Here is a 23,258-nt window from a genome sequence, read left to right on the forward strand (position 1 = left end):
ATTGTTGTAGGCATCTGGGGAGTAAACTAGCAGATGGAAGCTCTGTCTCTTCATATAAAACGAGATGAATAAACAAAAATTTGTTGAAATGTTCTCCACTTCAAATGAAAGAAAGAAAAGAAAGAAATGCTCACAACCTTTTTCACTGCTACAAAAATAACTATCATCAAAATATGTTCCATTCACCAAGAAACGTTGACAGTAGAATAGTGGTTATCGGAGCCTTGGCAGAGTCGGGGACAAAAGGGAAAAGTGAGTCATTGAGTTCTCAACTTCAGCTAGAAGGGGTAAGTTCTGATGTTTCATTACACAGCAGAATGACTGCAGACAATAATAATGTACTGTCTAATTCAAAACAGCTAGAAGAAAGGATTCTGGACGCTGTCACCACAAATGATGAATGTTTGAGATAGATAATAGACATGCTTACCTTGATTCGGACATTACAGAATGTATACATGTATCAAAACATTCACAAGGTACTCCATAAACATGTACAATGTTGTATAAATTAAAAAACAAACAATATCACCTCATTGTTTGGAATTGAGTCAGTATTTCTCAACTTCTAAAAAACCAGGTTCTTTCTTACAAACAAAATTCTAATGTCTTGTCATTTTATTACTGATATGACTGGCTGGTCCCTCTAAATGTCATATGATTTTATATTAGAACTCTGAAAATGCTATTTCAAACTGTATTTGCCTGCTTTACCCTTTAAAAGCCTGCTCTACTGAGAGTACGGCAAGAATAACACAAAATGAATACTAATTTAAACACCACAAAGATAGTCAACTATCTAACGCTAAAGACGTGTTTAAAACACAAATATAACTGTAAAAACACAAATGTTGTATTTATTGAAGCAGGTGAAACAAAAAGCCCTAAAAGCTTAAGCTCTTGTAGTTTCTGCTTATTACTTTAGGTGAAACAAAGGACATCCTTGCCATACCAGTGTCTGACATGCGGGAGTATCTCACTCTAGACACGTTACTGAGGAATGGGAGGTCTATGGGCAGCACTACCTATTATACACATACACCTAATTAGAAAGGTTTCTTACTCTTAATAAATATGCACATTTTATGTTAACTTGAGACTTGATTGTTATGATGCTTTGATATGAATATTCTTTGAAATTTTTACTTTTGATAATATGCTTTAGAAAAATTATTTATAGTAGCACAGATCACGATGCATTGCTAATTACTAAATCTGCATAAAAAATTTCAATGAACTTGCCTATTCCATTGCCAAGTTCTTTCCTCTTGTTTTAAAAATATTCTCATTTTGTTTAAAGTCAATGAAATAGGTGGCATGTATATGCACATTTATTTCCAAATGCAATATTGTATTTTTTTTTTTTATTTATTTGACAGGTAGAGATGGAGAGAGAGAGAGAGAGAGAGAGAGAGAGAGAGAGAGAGAGGTCTTCCTTCCATTGGATCATCCCTCAAATGTCCGCTACAGCCAGCACTGTGCCGATCCGATGGCAGGAGCCAGGTGCTTCTCCTGGTCTCCCATGGGGTGCAGGGCCCAAGCACCTGGGCCATCCTCCACTGCACTCCCTGGCCACAGCAGAGAGCTGGACTGGAAGAGGAGCAACCGGGACTAGAACCTGGCGCCCATATGGGATGCCGTGAGCCACAGCACCGGCCCCCACAATATTGTATTTCACCAAGTAATTTAAATGTTCTAAGTATAGCACTCATATTTTATCTTGAGTTTTAAATATCAACATCATTCTGACACACAAGTTGAGGATCCCTACCCAAAAAATTCAAAATTCAGACGCCTCAGAAATCTGAAACTGAGCCACCTGTGCTCCAAGCTTCACATTCTGGAGGTTCTGGAGCTCTGGATTAGGGATGCTCAATGAGTGAACAGTATACAAATACTCCAACATGAGACACTTTCTTCTGACCCCACCATCGGGTAAGATACTCAATCTGTACAAGCACTTCCAAACATGTTTTTAAGACTACTTCCCAAAACTTTTCAGATGGCAGTAAATTAGCAATTAAAGGTTCTGTGTGGGCTGGCACTGTGGTGTAGCAGGTAAAGCCGCCACCTGCAGTGCATCCCATATAGGCACTGGTTCGAGTCCCAGCTGCTCCACTTCTGATCCAGCTCTCTGCTATTGCCAGGGAATGCAACAGAAGATGGCCCAAGTCCTTGGGCCTCTGAACCCTCATGGGAGACTCGGAAGAAGCTCCTGGCTCCTGGCTTCGGATTGGCCCAGCTCCGGCCTTTGCAGCCATCTGGGGAGTGAACCAGCGAATGGAAGACCTCTCTCTCTCTCTCTGCCTCTCTGTAACTCTTTCAAATAAATAAATAAATAAATCTTTAAAAAAAAATGTTCTGTGTTGTTTCAAAAAATGCTTAAATGCTGTTTCTCTATGGAAAGGTTAGACTGATTATACTGCCTCCTAGACATGCAATTTAGCACTTCTGGCCCTGAGTGCTTTTTGGACTGAACAGCCTGTTTTCCTTAAACTGTTTCGGTGTTTACCTGACAACACTTATTCTAGGGAAGGAGAACATAAAGGAAGAGTTTCAAACAGATGAATGCAAAGAATTCATTAAAATAACTTACACTGAGAAATTTATACACACACACACACACACACACACACAGTTATCAAAACTAAAACTATTCTGAGATACTGAAAAGAGAAAACATCACAGCCTGAAAAATCTAACAGTTGTATGTAAAAGAAGTTAGTAAAATTAGGAAGTTTTAAAAAGGAACACGTATTTTTATTAACTTTTAGCTTGCTAGTAAGAAAACTACCATCTACATGATAACCATTTCCAGCCTTTACAGTATGCTGGTAAATGACAGAGCTCACTTCACATTCGTCTGTGGTTGTTGACAAGTAGGCTTTCACCACGTGACTAATGCAGCCACCCAGATGGTTTGGCTGGGGTGACTGGAATCCAGTGCAGTGGGATTTATTTCACTCAGACAGAGGCATCCAGTCAGCAGGAAGACCACCACTTGTCTGGGATGGTCTAAAAGGGAACTCTACTTGACAATCTAAAGGATCTGAACTCCCTGGGAAACTGTGGGCTGTCAAGTTCTTACAATCATGAATGAGTTAAAATAGGAATTCGTCGATGGGGGCTCACAAGACCAAATGCTAGGCAAGGTGCCACACAACACTGGGGCAGGAAGAGGGACCATGGAATAGCTGAATGAGGTACAGGCCTCTGTCTCCAGACGCTAGGGCTTGTGGGTACTCAGAAAGAGGCAAACTGAGTTAAATATCAATCACCTTGCTTATCTGACTGATCCTGCTGCTTAGTGGAAGCCAGCTCAGGAAGAGGCAGGAGAACAAAGTTGTAGGTGCATCAGAGTTGGGGCAAAGAGTCTGAACCTAGGCTTGTGTCCAGGTAACGGTACCAAAGAAAGCAGCAGCAACGAGAACGAAGGGAAATTCTTCTACTTATCAGGGCCTTATGACCGCACGGTGAGTGATAACTGCAGTCGTTCACCACAGAGTTTAAGTCATCACCCTTGAATCCAACAAAAGCCAGGGAAGAACCAATGTTTTACAATTGTCCACTTCTGAATAAGAACCAGAGGGGACCCGGGAACCAGGGCTGCTGGGAGAGCCCAGGAGTTTTTAACATGTAGACAGTGACTGCCATCAGCACTGTGCATTACCAGACCCTATTTCCTTAGCAACACACAGCCTGGAGACCAAAACTTCACAACGTGACATCACTGGCCCAAGGTCACGCCACTGCTTAACCAGTAGAATGTCAACAGTCAAAAAAGACAAGCTGGAGCTCCCACACTCCCCCAACAGTTCGGTTTATTTATAACATAATAAAAACTGGTGGTGAAATTTCAACTCATATAAATGTTTTGTTTTTGTTTTTGTTTTTGTTTTTTTGACAGGCAGAGTGGACAGTGAGAGAGACAGACAGAGAGAAAGGTCTTCCTTTGCTGTTGGTTCACCCTCCAATGGCCGCCGCGGCTGGCGCACCTCGCTGATCCAAAGCCAGGAGCCAGGTGCTTCCTCCTGGTCTCCCATGGGGTGCAGGGCCCAAGCACTTGGGCCATCCTCCACTGCACTCCCGGGCCACAGCAGAGAGCTAGACTGGAAGAGGAGCAACCGGGACAGAACCCGGGGTGCCAGAGCAGCAGGCAGAGGATTAGCCTATTGAGTCGCGGCGCCAGCCAACTCGTATAAATCTTAACAAAATCACTAAATTTGGGCAGTTTTAGAGAACAAATTTCTGGGGTGGGCAATTTGGCACAGTGGTTAAGACACTGCTTGCATCCAACATTAGAGTGCCTGGGTGTTGAGTTCCAGTTCTGCTGTGGATTCCAGCTTCCTGCCAACGTGCACCCTGGGAGGAAGCAGGTGATGGCTCAACTTCTTGGGTCCCAGCCCCCCATCAGAGGATGGCAGATCTCTGTCTTTCTGCCTTTCAAATAAATAAAGGTGAAAATTTTGATTAGAAAACAAAGACACCTTTTCCCTAATTGACATGAAAATGGTGGTCTACGACACCCAGCTCAGAATCACGAATCCTGGAAATTCTATTATAGCATACACCAAGTTCCATATTCCATCATTTTTTGGATCTATTCATTTCATGTTTCTGCCTCAACCAAAATGCAAAATCACTTTGGAAGATGGCATCTTTTACAAGTTTGGGTAAATAAATCTTTCTTGTCACCAGCTGCCTAACTCACTCCCTCCTCAGAGTTTCAGGAGTCACACCTTACCATGGGCTACAGATACTCTGTGTCTGGTTTCCCTGTCCCTGTAGCCACACTACTGAGGGCTGTGGGATTTAAAAAAAAAAAAAAAAGGCTCTTATTTCATTTTAGCTGGCCTGTCAGTGTCGCTTAGCAGTCTCTCGCCTGTGCTTCGTCAGCTCCTTCTCCCTCTGCCATGCCAATTTCTCATGTGTGCGTGTCTTCTAGTCCCTGATCCCACAGTACAGCTGCCGCTTCCACCTGCAATGTTGTGGCAACCTCACTGTACTGCACTGCCATTCCATCCACCTACATCTAAAAACCATCTCCTACCTAAATGATGTGGTTGCTAATTTTCAACTGCAGTTTATTTGTTAAATACAAATCCTCACTTTATAACTGCATTTGGTCATACCTTTCTTATAAATCAGACAGCAAGGGGTTGAAAGTACGCTACTGATTTGCTGACAAGCTTTCAGCCTTTACAACAGTCAGCATCCTTCAGGCCTCACAACTCATTAGCTTTGTAAGTCACCACTACGTAAAGAGCTGACAAAAAAGCAGACAGAAGGAGGTGTTAGAGGAGAAACCAGAAGAGCAAAAAGTACATTTCTGAGAAAGAGAGAGTGTGGTCTGATTAACCCTTAAGCACTTTTTTTTTTTTTTTTTTTTTTTTGACAGGCAGAGTGGACAGTGAGAGAGAGAGACAGAGAGAAAGGTCTTCCTTTGCCGTTGGTTCACCCTCCAATGGCCGCTGCGGCCGGCGCGCTGCGGCCGGTGCACCGCACTGGTCCGATGGCAGGAGCCAGGAGCCAGGTGCTTTTCCTGGTCTCCCATGGGGTGCAGGGCCCAAGCACCTGGGCCATCCTCCACTGCACTCCCTGGCCACAGCAGAGAGCTGGCCTGGAAGAGGGGCAACCGGGACAGAATCCGGCGCCCCGACCGGCACTAGAACCCGGTGTGCCGGCGCCGCTAGGCGGAGGATTAGCCTAGTGAGCCGCGGCGCCAGCCCCCCTTAAGCACTTTTATTATATTTATAGCTGGAAATCATTTTCATCCACTGTGAAAATAAATGCATCATCAGTTTACAATTATTTTACTCTTTATAACAAAGGGCAAAGAAATGCTTAATTGATCATATCACATAATGATATACACTACTACTCATGTATCATTGTTCTCTCCTACCTCAGCTCAGCACCAGACACGCTTCTAGTGTGATGAACTGTAGGGTACACTTTGTTTTCACAACATTCACCTCCGCATTAACAGGAAACAGATGGCAGGACACCTCCCTCTCCCCCGCGGGTGGAGGAAGAAGGGTGACATCTGTAGCCAGCCTTTCTTCACACAATTCATGGAAGCCAGGAAATGCCAGTTTTTCCCCTACTTTTACTCCCTCAATTTTGCGCATAACTAGTCCTGACCTTCCAGTTTTCATTACGTAATACATGAAGGCCCAATACCGACTGCTGTTCTTAAACACATGGTTCTAGGCTTATACGAGAACTGGAAAATACCTCACTCTTAGGAATTCTAATACTTTCTTATGAGCTCTGAAGCTATCGGTGAATTCCATGATTGCCATGCAGAGCTCCAAGGCTCACCCTCAACAATACTAGTCATGAGGCTGCTCAACGCATTCTTTATAAAGCCTTCTTCCCATCCTCCCATCAGTCAGTAGTACTGAGTCCTTCCAAAGACAGGTGTGCTCACTGTAGATAAGGCAAAATGTTACTGGGGAAGTAGACGAGCTTCATGCCACTATGAGTAGAAGCTCTGCTAAGTTTTGGTTTCTGACTTTGCCACAGGCTGAAATCAAGGCAAAATAGTCTCTCCTTAGCCTTTATCCTATTCTAGAACAAGCAGCTACTACAACTTAGGAGAATGAGCTCAATAGAAAATAAACTCAATAATAATGATATTATTAAACTCAATAAATGAACCAAAAAAAACAGCACTCAATGTGCTATTTTTCAACGAATACAAAACTCCTTGAGACTCCAAGCACTGTTAGATTCCCTGGAAGATTGTTTTAAATATTCAAAATTTCTAAAGACACCTTTTGATATTAGATTAAAAGTATGTTAGGATCTCAAATCCTGCTCCCAGTTGCTGGCTATTTTAATACAGTAATTTTCATCTCTTTGCCAAATGTTCTTTCCCTTCACTAATTATGTAGTCTATAAATGCATCTTCACAACTATCCAAATGTTGGAAATATTTAACAAACTCCTTCCAAACTGTCTCATAATTGCTTTTGGAACTCTTCACTAATATTTAAGCAGAATGCTAACTTCAAATGAGCCTTATAGGGGCAGAAGGTAAGAGAGCAGTAGGGCTTACTGAAAATGAAGGCAGCACCTAACACAACACTAAGGAGCAAGCCTCACTGCGCACCAACAGCTCTCTTCTAGCCCTGTGTCTAGCCCAGCCACTCAGCTGTGTCCTTAAGCAAATGATGCAATCTGTCTGGTCTTCAGCTCGTTTAACTATAAACAGAGGTAGGGAGAGCAAAGTACTTCAGGCAGTACTCAGCAAATAAGAAAAAGTTCATCATCTCTCCCTGCCTCTCAAAAAATAAATCTTAAGCATTTAGTCTAGTCCCCATAACAGCATGCCTGGATTTGAGTCCTATCTCCAGTTATGATCCAGCTTCCTGCTAATAAGCACGCTAGAAAGCAGCAGTTGATGGCTCAAGTACTTGGGTCCCTGCCACCCATATGGGAGACTCAGACTGAGTTCCCAGATCCTGGCTTCAGCCTAGCCCAGCCCCAGCCACTGAAGACATTTGAGCAGTGAACTAGCACACAGGAGCTCTGTTTGCCCCTCAAATAATCTTTTTTTTTTTTTTTTTTTTTTTTTGGACAGTGAGAGAGACAGAGACAGAGAGAAAGGTCTTCCTTCCATTGGTTCACCCCCCTTAATGGCCGCCACAGCCAGCCAGGAGCTGGGTACTTCCTCCCGGTCTCCCATGCGGGTGCAGGGCCCAAGCACTTGGGCCATCCTCACTGCCCTCCTGGGCCACAGCAGAGAGCTTGACTGGAAGATGACTGGGACAGAATCCAGCGCCCCAACCGGGACTAGAACCTGGGGTGCCAGCGCCGCAGGCGGAGGATCAGCCAAGTCAGCCAAGTGAGCCACGGCGCCAGCCCCTCAAATAAATTTTAAAACATTTTTTAGGGGAAAGCATTGTGACACAGGTTAAGTCACCGCTTGGGCAACCCACATTCCACAGCGGAGCGCTAGTCTGAGTCCAGGCTACTCCAATTTCCTACTAATGTGCCTGGGAAGCAGCAGATGTGGATCAACTACTTGATCCTGCAACCCACACAGGAGATCTGGATGGAGTTCCTGGCTCCTGGCTTCAGCCTGGGCCAGCCCATTATTTCAGTCATTTGGAAAGTAAGCCAATCGATTGAAGATTCTCTCTAGAGAGAGACTGAGACTCTCCCCTTCAAATACAAAAATAAAAAAATTTCTCAAAGTTTGTCATGGTTTTTTTAGGTGGCAGTCCAGGCTGTAAACATGACATACAGTTTCTTGATAAGGTAAAAGATAAATCCGCATAGATCTTTCTACATTATCAGTTCTAAGTTTAAGTCAGAAAAACACACCACCAAAGCCTACAAGTTTTATTTCCTAAATCTCTCAATTCCATTCCCATTTCTCCCTCAAATGCTGGTCTATGAGGGTTGAGTTTTCCCCATCTTTTACATCAATGTGTTTCCATGTCTGGCGCAGTGCCTGATACACAGACCGTCATAAATATTTAATGGATGAATGAATTATCTATTTCTAATAGCAGGGTTATCCCAGCCTCCCATGCTAAACCTGGAAGTTCTACAGCATATTCAAAAAAATCAGCTGCTCACAAAGCACATGGACATTTGTTGAATGCTAAATGGCTAATTATTGAATGCTAAATGGAAAAAATGATGTAAAGAAGGTTAGAATTTCCTGACCTAGACCTTGGGCAATGAAGTGTCTCAGTCTCTTGAGCCAAGTAGATCTGAACCACAGACAGTGTACCAAGAAGCCAATACCTTAGATGATCACTGGTTTGGAGGCAGAAGAACAACCACCTAACTCTCTGATCTACCTATCTGATTAAAATAACTTACATTTCTATTACATTACGTTACACCATTAGACAGAAAATCACAATGAACAAGATGTCCCTCTTCCCCCTTCAACCATCTTCCTGTTCGTTATTCTATTAACCGTCCTCTGAAGAATAAAAACCGTCATACTTTGTAGTATGCGGTTTCATGGTGCTTTTGAAGGCACACAACGCAGGCCAGTCTCCCCTTCTCTGCTATGGGTTTAACTGAAGAACCCCATGCTGTAAGATGCAGGACACATGCACTACACAGAGGACCTGAGCAAAGTCCTGTTACTGCACAGACGATGCTTAGTATGAACTAACTTCCCACCCCCCACCCCCCAAGTATCAACAAGGCAGTCTTACAGGGTCATTCCTAAACTTAAATACAAATCGACAAATTAGGACTAAACTCCTTAGGACAGAAATTGTTCAAGAAAAAGTACAATAAAGTAGGAACAAGTATGGATGATGACAAAGCTCCCTACCCATATAGCATGAAATCTATTTCATATGTAATTTTCTGCATTTGCCAAAGTCTTAGAAAATAGCTTTATGTCTAAGGATGGCAATTAATAAAAAAATGGAAATAATCATTTTGTTAATGCTGCAAAAACATGGTGTTAATAAAGCATAAATCTTCTTGATTTGGCTTTACATAGTGGGATCCCCTTGTTCCCCCGAAGACAGAAATCGCGAGAGTTCAATTTATTTGTGCTCTGTGTTCTGAGCAAGTACCCGAGAGGCTATGGCATCCAGCCTCCCCTGGGGGCAACCAAAGTGGGTAGAAGTGATGTGTGCCAGTTCTAGGCAGAGGCAACAGCAATAAACAAAACCTCCTGCAAATGATGCTCCCTCCTTTCCCAGCAGTCAGCAGAAGCCACTGAGGGCCAAACGAGGGGCAGTCATGTAAATCAAAGTCCAGCTGGTGACGTGTTGAGAACACATGGTACGCTGCCCAGCACTGAGGGTTTGGTGTAATCCAACTGACAGTCCTGCAATGAACACTCAGGAGCCATCCTCAGCTCCCCTGTCTACCAGTATAGATTCCTCCAGCTACAGCAAATGCCACCCTGGCTGATGGCACTGCTTCTCCAAGGACTACCCAACAGAGTGGGAGAAAAAAGCAGCCATCCCCAAGATACCCTGCCCCCAGCCCACAATTCTGAGCTGTCACTTATGTTCCAGAGACCCCCTGAGAAATCAAGCTGAGGTCTGCAACTGTTACCTGAACGACATCTTAGCCGTGGCTCCATCCCCTCCCCGTCTTGCTTCCCCGTTTACCAAACGGCCTGCTCAAGCTATGCTTCTGCTGGCCTAGGGCTCAGTCCACATAACCACTATTGCTGCTAGCCAACAACCAATCACTGGTGGCCTCCTAGGAGATCCAGCATTCTGTGCCATCTCATTTAATCCTATGAAGTAGACGTTCTGCTCTCAGAGATATTGCACATAGTTCAAGGTTAGAAAGCAGGTGAGCCTGGATTCAAATCCAGGCTGTCCACCCACAGAACAAGGACATTTACCTGCTACCTTACATATTACTTGTTATGAAAAGCAAAACAGTAGGAGCTTTGTGTCACATTCCCTCATCTGTTGCAATGTTCTATAATCAAAAACATATCTCTCACTGTTTGACAGTGCACGTGTGTTTTACAGTCCAGAGAATAGTAAATACTGCATCAGTCAGAACGCCACTGAAATACCACTGCTGGCTTGAGGAAGTCAAAGAAATCAACAGTTTCCATCTCATTAACACACCAGAGATTATTAAGGAGTAGGAGCAGCTGAATAAACAAAGGAATTTATGGCTTTACAAGTTAGTTAAGTAGAATTAAGAATGAGAAAAGAGGGTGTATTCAAGATTAGCCTCAAGTCTTTCAACAACAGAGGCAAGGAGTAGCAGGAAAGGGAACTTCTGGGCGAGGTCGTCTCACCTGGTCACAGAGGAACTCACAGGGAGGATGCGGGTGCCTGTGTCCCCGGATACTGGAACGTGGGAGTCTGAATATTCAAATAAACTTCAGAACTTCTGAGCTTATCAATACTGCTTTTTTAAAACAGAAGAGAAATTCAACAGTAGGTCACCTGAGGCTCACGGTACCACTTCCCCTTCCTATTCTGTGTGTTTCGAACAGGTACCACTTTTCTGTTTCCCAAATTCTGGCACAATTCCTAGCCATAAAGAAAAGATTGCTAACTGCTTGCTCAACGAAATTCTCACTTCTTCCTTAGTAATGTCCTAACTTTATTCAGGACAACACTGTGCCCAGCTAAAACCTACATATTACAACATGTCCAAAGGATGGCCATGTGACTAGCACTTCCCTTATGGGCATCTAGCAATTGTGGGATAGCGCTGCCTCATCCTCCCCCCCCCCTTTTTTTTTAATCTATAATACAGTTAAGTAAAAGGTTTTATTTATTTATTTGAGAGGCAAGAAACAAAGAGCCATCCTCCATCCCTCAATTCAGGTGCTGGTTGGCTAGAAAAACCTATGGATCCCAGATCATATCAGATGACTTCTGTATAAGCCAGAACTCTTTTTTAAGGCATAAAGTAAAACATTTGCTTAAGTCACTGTTTACTGAGTTTTGGGTTATAGGCAGCCTCACTCACATCTTGATTCCCTAAAGCCAAGTTTAATATTCTTCTATCTGACATAAAAACAGTCCCAAGAAATCCATGGCCCATGCTGTGGAGCAGCAGGTTAAAGCTCTGGCCTGCAGAGCAAGCATCCCGTCTGAGTGCCGGGTCAAGTCCTGGCTGCTCCACTTCTGATCCAGCTCCCTGCTAATGCACGTGGGAAAGCAGCGGAGGATGGCCCAAGTGCTTGGACCCTGGCACCCGCGTGGGAGACCCAGAAGAAGATCCTGGCTCCTGGCTTCGGCCTGGCCAGCTCCAGTCATTGCAGCCATTTGGGGAGTGAACCAGTGGATAGAAGACCTCTTTTTCTGTCTCTATCTCTTTGTTATTCTGCCTTTCTAATAAATAAAAATAAATCTTAAAAAAAAGTATTTACCCAAGGTTACATTATCAATGAATGGCAACTCAGAGCAAGACACCGTTTTTCAGACTGTGGTTTATAAAGAGTTCTTGCCATCTGAAAACACTGCTGCTGCTAAGATCAATCAACCTTCAAATAACACCACGTAAAGATGGTCCCCAAAGCCATTCACTCACTACCTAAGGGGTTCTCTTGATGAGAACACTTCACTAACACCTATCATTGCTTAGGGATAAATCATAGCCAATTACCAGCTCCCTTTATCAAACGGAGAATTCTTGTAAGACTGTTGGAGAGATGTGAATACCTCACTTCACAGAACTTTTAGTACCAATGTAATTCTACCTTTCAAAAAAAAAAAAAAAGACCACTTTAATCCTTTCAAATAATTCCTCTATTTTGTTCTTCTTTATGTCACTTTAAAAATCCAAAGTAAGAAATTATCATTTTCTCTCATATAATTCTTATACAAATTATACTTATACTTTTTTCCTGCATCTCTTGTTAATTACATGATGTTATCTATATTAATCCTATTCAAGAGGAACTGATAACTTTAGTAGCCCAAAAAAAAAAGTTCGCATAAATTGCTTAGCACAAAGTTAATCATATAAAGCCTAGGATAAAAAGGCTCTAACAGCTATTATGTGACTTATCAGCTTCCTTAAAAGGGTCACTTGGTATATTTTAATAAGACTAATTAAATACCTTAACAATGTCATTGAAACTTCATGAATCTTTCAATAAATTGCAACCTTCCTCTACAACATGTTTTCATTTATTAATCTCACTTAAAATGCAAAGAACTATGTAAGAAACCAACTGACACTTACACTGTCTCTCAGTTAACTCTGATTAAATGGGTTCAATGCAAAGAATAAAGACCACTAGTGACCCCCAACATAATTACAATTACAGCCCTCCATCACAATATGTTAATCCTCTTATTTCAGTTCTCCATTCATTTTTTTTTTTCTTTCAGGCTGTGCCTTAAATACCGACATTCATTTTCCTAGATGGCACTTTTTATATTTATAGATGCATGCTAATCATTTGGAAGCAGAGACCCAAAGCCCAATTCTAGCTTTCACAGATGGGGGGAAATGTCACACGGATTTACACAGAGTAAGATAACGGCACTGGTTCAAGCAGTGAAGAGAGCGCTTTCTAGAAGTGAAACATCTTTTCTTTAGTACAAAACACTACTTTAGGAGAACCTACACGAGACATGAAAAATCCTTTACTCCTCACTGGCCCTCCGGCCATGCTCCTCCCCAGACAACCACCTCTGCAATGCTCAGCCCTGAAGTCCCAATTTCCCCACACAGTGACAGTCACAGTCTTTCACAGTTACAATTCAACTCAATGATTCTACTTTTCTTACTCCGTTTACTGAAATGCACTTTAGCACATGGGGAGAAGGTACAGCATAAAATTTAGACAACAGGCTTGAGAAGCAAACTACCTTGGTTATAATTCTACTTCCTGCATCCAGTTATGCGAACTTAACCAATTTATTCTTTCAAGACTCAGCTTCCCAGTCTGTAAAATGGAGAAAATAATGATTCCTTGGCTTCACAAGGTTACTTAACAGAAGCTCAGAGCAAAATCTGGAGAATAGGGTTCATTCAATAATTTTTTAACTCACCACTGAGGTTCAAAGACACATGTTCTAGGGAGATGTTTCCTCACTCAGAAATAAAAACAAACCACAAGCAGTTGAAAAAGCAAAGCAGCAAGCACCAGGCACACTTTATTTAAAATCTGGGGTTGCACTGGGGCACAGTGAGTAAAGCCACTGCTGAAACATTAGTATCCCATACGGGCCCTGGTATTCATGTCTTGGCTGCTCCGCTTCGATCCAGCTCCCTGTTATATACCTGGGAACAGCAGCAGCAGAAGATGGCCCACGCAGTTGGGCCCCTGCCACCTACATAGAAAACCCAGATGAAGCGCCTGGCTCCTGACTTCAGCATGGCTCAACACTGGCCATTGTGATCACCTGGGGAATGAACCAGAGGCTGGCAGACCTCTCTGTCTATGTCTCTCTCTCTCACACTCTCTGTAACTGTGGTTTTCAAATAAAGAAACAAATCGTAAAAAAAAAAAAAAAAAAAAAAAAAAAAACCCTTTAAGTTGATAATACACTTTCTCTGTTGATCTACAATCCCACTCTTAGGCATTTAATGACAATTCGTGCTCACATAAAAACCTACACACAAGCATTTATGCCAGGTTTATACAGAAGAATCAAAGACTAAAAATAAAAATGTCATCCAGTGAATGGACTAGCAGTGGTATATACACATTGGAATACTACTTAGCAATAAAAAGGAAAAAACTAATGTAAGTGATACAAAATGGGATATCTTCAGATGCATATGCTACATGAAAGAAGTCAGACTCCAAGTGCAAACAGTGGTCAAAATTCATAGATCTGTCCACCAAAAAGATTAAATTTGGGGGCCGGTGCTGTGGCACAGTGGGTAAAGCCACCACCTGCGGCGCCAGCATCCCATATGGGTGCTGCTTTGAGTCCTGGCTGCTCCACTACTCATCTAGCTCCCTGCTTAATAAGAAAGGCAGTGGAGGGGAGCCTAACTGTTTGAGATCCTGACACGGGATGGAGCTCCTGGCTCCTTGGCTTCAGCCTGGCCCTGTGTTGGCTGCCGCAGCCATCTAGGAAGTAAACCAGGGGTTGGATTATCTCTCTCTCCCTCTCTCTCTCCATCTCTCTCTTTCAAAATAAATAAATAAATCTTTAAAAAACATTAAATTTTGAAAGTGAAAAAATTCTACTAAGCACTGTTTTCTTGATACTTTATGAAAAGACCTCCTTCAAAGATTATCTTAAAAATGCTCTAAACAGAACTGTAGATCTTCAAACACTCCAGGAAAAATGAATATGAATAAAAAACTCTCCTCAAAAAAACTGTAGGATACCTCACCAAAACCAGATCACAAAGACAGGTGCTTAGTCCAGTGGTTTAAGGTGGCCATGTCTCACACTGGAGTACCTATGTTCAATGCATAGTTCTGGCTCCTGATTCCACCCTCCTGCTAATGCAGACCCTGGGAGGCAGCAGTGATAGCCAATGGAGTTGAGTCCCTACCATCCACACAGACACCTGGATTCAGTTTCTACCTCCAAGCTTTGGCCCAGCGCAGGATGTTACAGGCATTTGGGGAGTGAGTAAGCTTACAGGACCGACCGACTGACCTCTCTTTTACTCTCCTACCCTTCCTCTCCCTCCCTCCCTCTGTGTGTGTGTATATGTGTGTGTGTCTGTCTGTCTGTTTCAAATAAATAAACACTGAGAACAGACATCAAAGAAATTTCTTTGGCACACCGGAAAAGTTCAAAGACATAGAAATTTTGTGCTGTAGTCCAACATTTCATTACTGAATTGAAGACAGGAAAACTGTATTCAAGGTTTAAGTCTACATGGCAATATACACTGACACTATATATCTGAAGAGGATGTATGTTAGTTTTACTTAGCCAAAATGTAAATAACCAGTTTTACAGCATATTATTCTATAGTGTGTTCTAATAAAGTGGCTCTAACTACAAGAAACCAATTGTGTATTATTTCAATGAATATTCCATGGCCTTTGAGCTATCACACTGTATTTTAACCTAGCCTTATCTATCCACACACACAAAACATGCTTACAGAGCAGCAAGTCAAGTTAAAGGTTTACTTAATGTGATAAACCACTTTCTTTAATGGCTGTTACCATAGTGTTTAGCTGCTCCTGTAACTGCTGCAGATGGGAATTCACTGATATGATTAAATTTGATGGTATGATAATATATGGTAATCATGATTAATCAGAAACCCACTAGCAAGAGGAGGATGTTGGGTATTATGTCACCTGCATTTTAAATTGCATTCTCTCCCTGCAAGCCTGACAACATTTGACAGCTGGAAGGATCTCCTACCACATCTGCCTGCACGACTCACAGATGTGATAAGAGAAAATGCCCATCATTCCCTTCCTATCTTAAGTGCTAATAACTACAATGCATCGCAAGCAAGTTGTAAAAAGGGTATGATGGTCAAAAGCAAGACTTTCTTTCCTGTATGGAATAAAGTCTGGATTCTCATCTGCAATGGTTCTAATCAGAAAGGAATGTGATTTGATGCAGCAGCCTCATCAAACATGATTTGCATGAAATGGCATTAAGACACATCCAGGAAGTGTCAATCACAGCCACCTGGTCCCACGCACTCCAAACTACCTGTGATGCTGCCAGAACTGCAAAGTAAAATGCAAATGCAGATCTCATTTGCTAAGTCTACCTAAGTAAAGATGAATTTCAACTTAAAAGTACAATAGTCTTTTTAACAAAATTTACATTCTTAATTTAAACAAAGAGCACTAAGAAATTATTTAGGGACCTGCATTGTGGTGCAGTGGATTAAGCTCTCTGCTACAGCACTGGCATCCCATACAGGTACCAGTGTGAGTCCTGGCTGTTCCACTTCTGATCCAGCTTCCTGCTAATGGTCTGGGAAAAGCAGTGGAAAATGGCCACAGTGTGTGGATCCCCACACCCACATGGGAGACAAGGATGAAGCTCCTGGTTCCTGGCTTCAGCCTGGCCCAGCACTGGCCATTGCAGCCATCTGGGGAGTGAACCAGCGAGTGGAAGATCTCTCTCTCTGATTCTCACACTCTCTCTATAATTCTGCCTTTCAAATAAATAAACAAATTGTAAGAAAAAAAGATACTATTTAGCAGTCAAACGGCTTTAAACAACCAATAGAAATAGCATTTATCCAATAATACTAATGCAGAATCAAAGTACTGAATAGGTCTCAAAACACTCTAGGTCAAGTGTTTTTAAAATGAGGGTGATTTGGGATTTGTCCATATGCTTCAAAATATTGATTGTAGCAGATGAGCGGAGCCAGAGAAGAAACCAGAGATGGAACTTGGGACGTGACAAGACAGCAGGCTGCCCCACAGGATCATCAAGGAAACCCAGTGTCTGCTGGCAAGAACCAGTTCCTGGCATGAAAGCAGAACCAGATGAGACAATACCAGCTATGTGGTCACTGCTGGTCCCCAGAATTCCCTCTTTGAGGGAGGGACATTTAAACTTGAACTACTGCTTTCCAGAATACCTAAAGCCAGCCCCTGAAGTATGTTTCATAACCAAAATTTGTCATCCTACTAGACAAGCTGGGAAGAGGATGTGCAGATATTCTGAAAGCTAAGTGGCCTCCGGCACTGCGGACAGCACAGATCACTGCAGAGCCAGGCTTAGTTAAGGGCTCTCAGTCCAGACCGTCCCTTAGCGAATGATGCAGCAGAGCCGTGGAAGACCGAGGGAGCCCAGTCACAGACACGCAGTAGGCTGCACTCCATGAATAATATTTAAATCAACCGATTACCAAGTATGCATCACTTCCCCTGTTCTGCCAAGACTTCTTCCTTTTTTTGTTTGCATTTAATGGACACAGTCTTAGGAACATTACAGAATAAAAGCACAGACATCTTCAGTCCTTTGGTGACTAAACACACACTAGCAAATCCATGTCTTGTCCCGAATGCTGTAAAGCATGAGGAGAGGTTGGAGGCATCATCTGGGGGCCGGCTCTGTGGCATAGCAAGCAAAGCCACCCACTGCAGTGCCGGCACCCCACATGGGTGCCAGCTGGAGTCCCGGCTGCTCCTCTTCTGATCCAGCTCTCTGCTATGGCCTGGGAAAGCAGGTAGAAGATGGCCCAAGTCCTTGGGCCCCTGTACCCATGTGGGAGACCCAGAAGAAGCTCCTGGCTCCTGGCTTCAGACTGGCCCAGCTCTGGCTGTAGCAACCATTTGAGGAGTGAACCAGAAGATGGAAGACTCTGACTCTGACTCTCTCTCTCTCTCTCTCAGCCTCTGTCACTCCGCCTTTCAAATAAATAAACCTTAAAAACAAAAAAGTATCATCTGGACTGTTGAGGAAATGTCTGAAAGCAGTGGTCCTCCACTTTATTCATTTCCCTCCTTATGGTTTAAATATACACGTGTGAATGAAGCGAGTCATGAGGGTTAGCTGCAGAGTTGTGCATATTTTTCTTTATTTTATTTTGAAGGTGGAGGTAAGTTTTATTTTTATTTTATGGGCTACTTTCTCCCTTTTCATGGTGATATAATTGCATTGGTTAAAAGCAGCTAACCAGTTCTTTAGAATATGCTCTCTAGTGAAGTCTAACTTTATTTAGACTCTGTAGATGGACAAGCTTGATTGTTTCAACCAAACTGGGAACATTAAACAAACATCATAGACTTCACTAACAACACTGCAACTTTTCTGTCAAGTGTAGATTTCTCCCTCCAAAAAAGCTTGTGACCATTCTATATGGCTTGTCTGGAAACTTCTGTAAACCTTATGTTATAATAAAATATTTTGTTATCCTTAAAAAAAAAAGTGACTGTACTGAGAAAGGAAACAAATTACAGATTAGAATGGGTATTCATCCCAGCAGTTAAGACACTGTGTGGGACACCTAGGTTCTAGTCTTGGCTCCACTTACAATCCAGTCTCCTGCTAATTCATACCCCGGGAGGTAGCAAATGAGGGCTCAAGTATGTGGGTCCCTGCCACCCATGCAGGAGATCGGACTGAGTTCCAAACGCCTAGCTTTGGCCTGGTTTTGTCTCAGCTATCATGGGCATTTGGAGAGTGAGCCAGTTGTGTGGAAGATCAATGGGTCAATCTCCCTCTCTCTCCCATTCAAATAAAAGCAAAAAAAAAAAAAAAAAAAAACCACAAAACCCTAAGTTGGCAAAATCTCAAATCAACAAAACACCTCAACAACTGACATTTTAGTGTTACTTGAACTGAGCAAACTTTGAAAAAAATAAGTATCTTTTTAAGTATAGATACCTAACTAGAAAAGATGCTTAGGATTAGAGTAGGACTTGTAACTTCGTTAATATAAAAAAAAATCATGCAACCTTGTGGAAAGAGAAACCAATTAGACTGATATGTAAAACAAAGGACATTTGTAATTGAAAACAGAATTCAAATTAGAAACAAGGATAGAATCTGTCTTTCAGAAGGGGTAGGCATTTGACTAGTGGGTAGGGTACTTGCATCCCGTGTCTGAGTGCCTGCCTTAGACAGTCACCAGAGAGGCAGCAGATGATGATGATTCAAATAGCTGGCTTCCTACCATAGACCTGGGATAGGAGACTTCAACTGGGTTGCCTGTTTCTGCCTTCAGCCTGGGACAGTCCATACTTGGCCATTTTGAGCATTTGGGGACTAAAATAGCAGATGGGAGATCTCTGACTGTCTCTCTCTCTTTCGTTTTCTCTTTGCCTTTCAAATAAATTAAACAAGCAAATATTTAAAAATAAAAAGAGGTAAAGTAGTTTTGGCACACCTACTTCCTTGCCAAATCACCACAGAAACAAAAACACATATGGACACATACACAGTTTCGTGAAATTAGGTTCACAAGTCCTGACATGAATGGAAATGCTTTTGGGTATAGAGGGGTACATGATAAACCAGAATAAAAAGACTGGAGGTCGGGGCCAGCACTGTGGCGTAGCAGGTAAGTCCACCGACTGCCATGCTGGCATCCCATATGGGTGCTGGTTCAAGTCCTGGCTGCTCCTCTTCTGATCCAGCTCTCTGCTGTAGCCTGGGAAAGCAGTAGAAGATGGCCCAGGTCCTTGGGCCCTGCACCCATGTGGGAGACCTGGAGGAAGCTCCTGGCTTCGGACTGGCTCAGCTCTGGCCATTGCGACCATCTAGGGAGTGAACCAGCGGATGGAAGACTTTTCTCTCTCTCTCTCTCTGCCTCTCCTTATCTCTGTGTAACTCTGACTTAAATAAATCAATTAAAAAAAAAAAAAAAAAAAAAGACTAGGGGTAGACAAGGCAGCCCTCAGGGTGTATGTTACCTCCCCTGACAACCAGCTTGCAAAAAGTATTCACTCTTCACACAACTGGTACATAGTTTACATTTAGAGGATTAATATTCTTATATGAAAAGTGTGACAAATATTCATTCTCTGACATGCTATCACTTTTTATGTTTTATACTTACAAAAAAGATTCATAATTGTGATTTGAAAAAAGGAAAGACTTAAACGAATAGAAGTTTGGAGGCCAATGCTACGGTGCTGGCATCCCATATGGGCCCCAGTTTCAGTCCCAGCTACTCCACTTCTGATCCGGTTCCCTGCTAATGGCATACGAAAGCAGTGGAAAACGGCCCAAGTCCTTGGGCCCCTGCAACCACATAAGAGACCAGGAAGAAGCTCCTGGCTCCCGCTTTGGCCTGGGCGAGCCGTGGTCGTTTTGGCCATTTGGGAAGTGAACCAGCAGATGGAGGATCTTTCTCTGTGTCTCCCTCTCTGTAACTCTGTCTTTCAAATAAATAAATAAATCTTAAAAACAAAACAAAACAAAACAAAAAAGAACCTGCATGTGGGGCTTAAAGAAAAATACATGTTAAATAGTAGGTAACTGAGTTAAAGAGAACATTTTAAAATCATGTCACTTCAAAGTCATATCTATCACTAATTTCTACCGCCCCACATACTTCCCATTTCAAAACTGGAAAACACTACGTGCTGCAGAAAGTTTTCCAATTACAGTTCAACTGTATTCACTCTCCTCAGAATACTAAATAACTTAAAAATAAATTAAATGTGGGCTGGTGCTGTGGCAGGTAAATCCAGTGCCTGCAACACCAGCATCCCATATGGATGCCAGTTTGTGTTCCGGCTTCTCCACTTCCAATCCAGCTCTCTGGTAATGGCATAGGAAAAGTAGCGGAAGATGGTCTAAGCACCCCTAACACCCATAAGGGAGACCTGGATGAAGCTTCTGGCTCCTGGATTTGGCCTGGCCCTGGCTTGGCTGCTGTAGCCACATGGGGAGTAAGCCAGTGGTAGATCTCCCTCTCTGTCTCTTTCAAATAGATAAATCTTTAAAAAAAAGTCCCAGTCTGAGCTGCTCCTCTTCCGATCCAGCTCTCTGCTATGGCCTGGGAAAGTGGTAGAAGATGGCCCAAGTCCTTGGGCCCCTGCACCTGCATGGGAGACCTGGAAGAAGCTCCTGGCTCCTGGCTTTGGATCAGCACAGTTCCAGCCATTGCAACTATCTGGGGAGTGAACCAGCGAATGGAAGACACCTCTCCCCCCACCTCTCGCCTCTGTAACTCTTTCAAATTAATAAAATAAATCTAAAAAAAAATACATTAAATGTATTACAAAATTTTGATTGCCCTGTTGTAATATCCTCCAAGTATTTTTTCCAGTATCATATGCGATTAAATTTACACAAATAAAAATTTTAAGTTGCTAATGTTATGTAAACCAATTTTACAAAACATTAATTACAGACAATATGTTTTTTTTAAATATTTTGATTTATTTATTTGAGAGGTAGAGTTACAGACAGTGAGACGGAGAGAGAGAGAAAGGTCTCCCTTCCATTGGTTCCCTCCCCAAATGGCCGCAATGACTGGAATTATGCCGATCCAAAGCCAGCAGCCAGGTGCTTCTTACTGGTCTCCCACATGGGTACAAGGGACCAAGGACTTGGGCCATCTTCTGCTGCTTTCCCAGGCCACAGCAGAGAGCTGTACTGGAAGGGGAGCAACCGGAACTAGAACCCGGCACCCATATGGGATGCCGGCGCTGCAGGCAGAGGATTAACCTACTGCGCCATGGCACTGGTCCCTGTATGTTTCTTGAACTACATTGCTTTCTCACTTCAAATGTTACCCCACAGTGCAAATGAAACATCAGAACATGTCTAATAATAATTCTAATATAAATGTTCACAATCCTGAGAAAGTAAAATGGCCTTAAAAAGTCAATGCTTCACAATAACTAGCACATAAACCACTGCAGTAGAATAAATGTACCTAACAAAGGTGGATATTTGGGACAGCATTTAAGTTGCCACTTAGGGTATCTACCATCCTGTTTGAGACTGCCTGGTTGAGTCCTAACTATCCCATTTCTTACCCAACTGCCTGCTGAAGGTACCAAGAGATGGCAAATGATGGCTTCAGTACTTGGGTTCCTGCAACCCACACGGGAGACCTGAATGGAGTGCTCGGTTCCTTGCTTTGGCCTGGCCCAGCCCTGGCTGCTGCCAGCATGGGGTTGGTGTGTGAACCAGCAATGAAAGATCTCTCGTTCAAATAAAATGAAAGTAACTTTTCTTAAAAAGGGATCTAATGATTACAACACACTTTATCCTGACGTAATGCAGTAAAATAGCTATTCAGAAAAATGTTTGAACACGGAATAACAGTAAATAGCAAATTTTAAAACTTGGTAAATAATATTAAAAAAAATAAATATAAGGAAACAAAATCAATCATGAACCATCATCAGAAATCATATCATAGGGACTGGTGCTGTGGAATAGTGGGTAAAGCTACCGCCTGCAGTGCCAGCATCCCATACGGGTGCTGGTTCGAGTTCCAGCTGCTCCACTTCTGATTCAGCTTCCTGCTTATGGCCTGGAAAAGCAGAAGATGGCCCAAGTCCTTGGGCCCTTGTACCTGGGCAGGAGACCCGGAAGAAGCTCCAGGCTTCAGATCAGCGCAGCTCTGGCCTGGCTGCCATTTGGGGAGTGAACCAGCAGATGGATGACCACCCCACCCCCCGCCTCTGCCTTTCTGTAACTCTTTTAACTAAATAAATAAATCAAAACAAGGAAAAGAAAGGAAAGAAATCATAATGCATACAAAAGCACAAATCAAGACAGTTTCCAAAAAATCTAATACTAATTTTAATAACCACTTAATTACACATTTAGATTCTTCATTTAAATCTTTTTAGTACATGACACATATAAATGTTAACTATCGTAGTTTCAAAGCTGAACAAATAGACCACTTACATATTTCCTGAAATAATCAGATCATCTGTTTTACTTAAAAATGACACCTGAATGCTACTTTCTGATACATTTTACCCCACATTGTTTTTAAAAGGAACATGTGTTCCCTGGCATTTTTCTTCAATTTAAAACATGCTGGGGGCCAGTGCTGTGGCGCAGTGGATTAACGCCCTGGCCTGAAATGCTGGCATCCCATTTGGGCACCGGTTTGAGACCCGGCTGCTCTACTTCTGATCCAGTTCTCTGCTGTGGCCTGGGAAAGCAGTAGAAGATGGCCCAAATCCTTGGGCCCCTGCACCCACGTGGGAGACCTGGAAGAAGCTCCTGGCTCCTGGCTTCTGATTGGCACAGCTCCAGCCGTCGCAGCCAATTGGGGAGTGTAATTCTGACTTTCAAGTAAATAAATAAATCTTTAAAAAAAACAAAAAACAAAAAACATGCTGGATGAATGAGTAAAGTAATAGAGTACACGAAAGCTTTAGTGTCTGTGTGGGTATACAAGTGCAAGAGACAGAAAATGTGTGCTTCCTTTTAAAAATATTTTCAAAA

General features: G+C 42.6%; 1 protein-coding gene across 7 annotated transcripts in view; it reads right to left on the reverse strand.

Annotated features, from left to right (window-relative positions):
* The window catches only part of RBM33 (RNA binding motif protein 33), a 154,951-nt gene that overhangs the window by 45,356 nt on the left and 86,337 nt on the right, over positions 1–23,258 (reverse strand). The window lies entirely within an intron of this gene.

The sequence above is a fragment of the Oryctolagus cuniculus genome, chromosome 7 (genome assembly GCF_051225735.1).
Source record: "Oryctolagus cuniculus isolate XC-2025 breed Fujian yellow rabbit chromosome 7, ASM5122573v1, whole genome shotgun sequence".
Lineage (NCBI taxonomy): Eukaryota > Metazoa > Chordata > Mammalia > Lagomorpha > Leporidae > Oryctolagus > Oryctolagus cuniculus.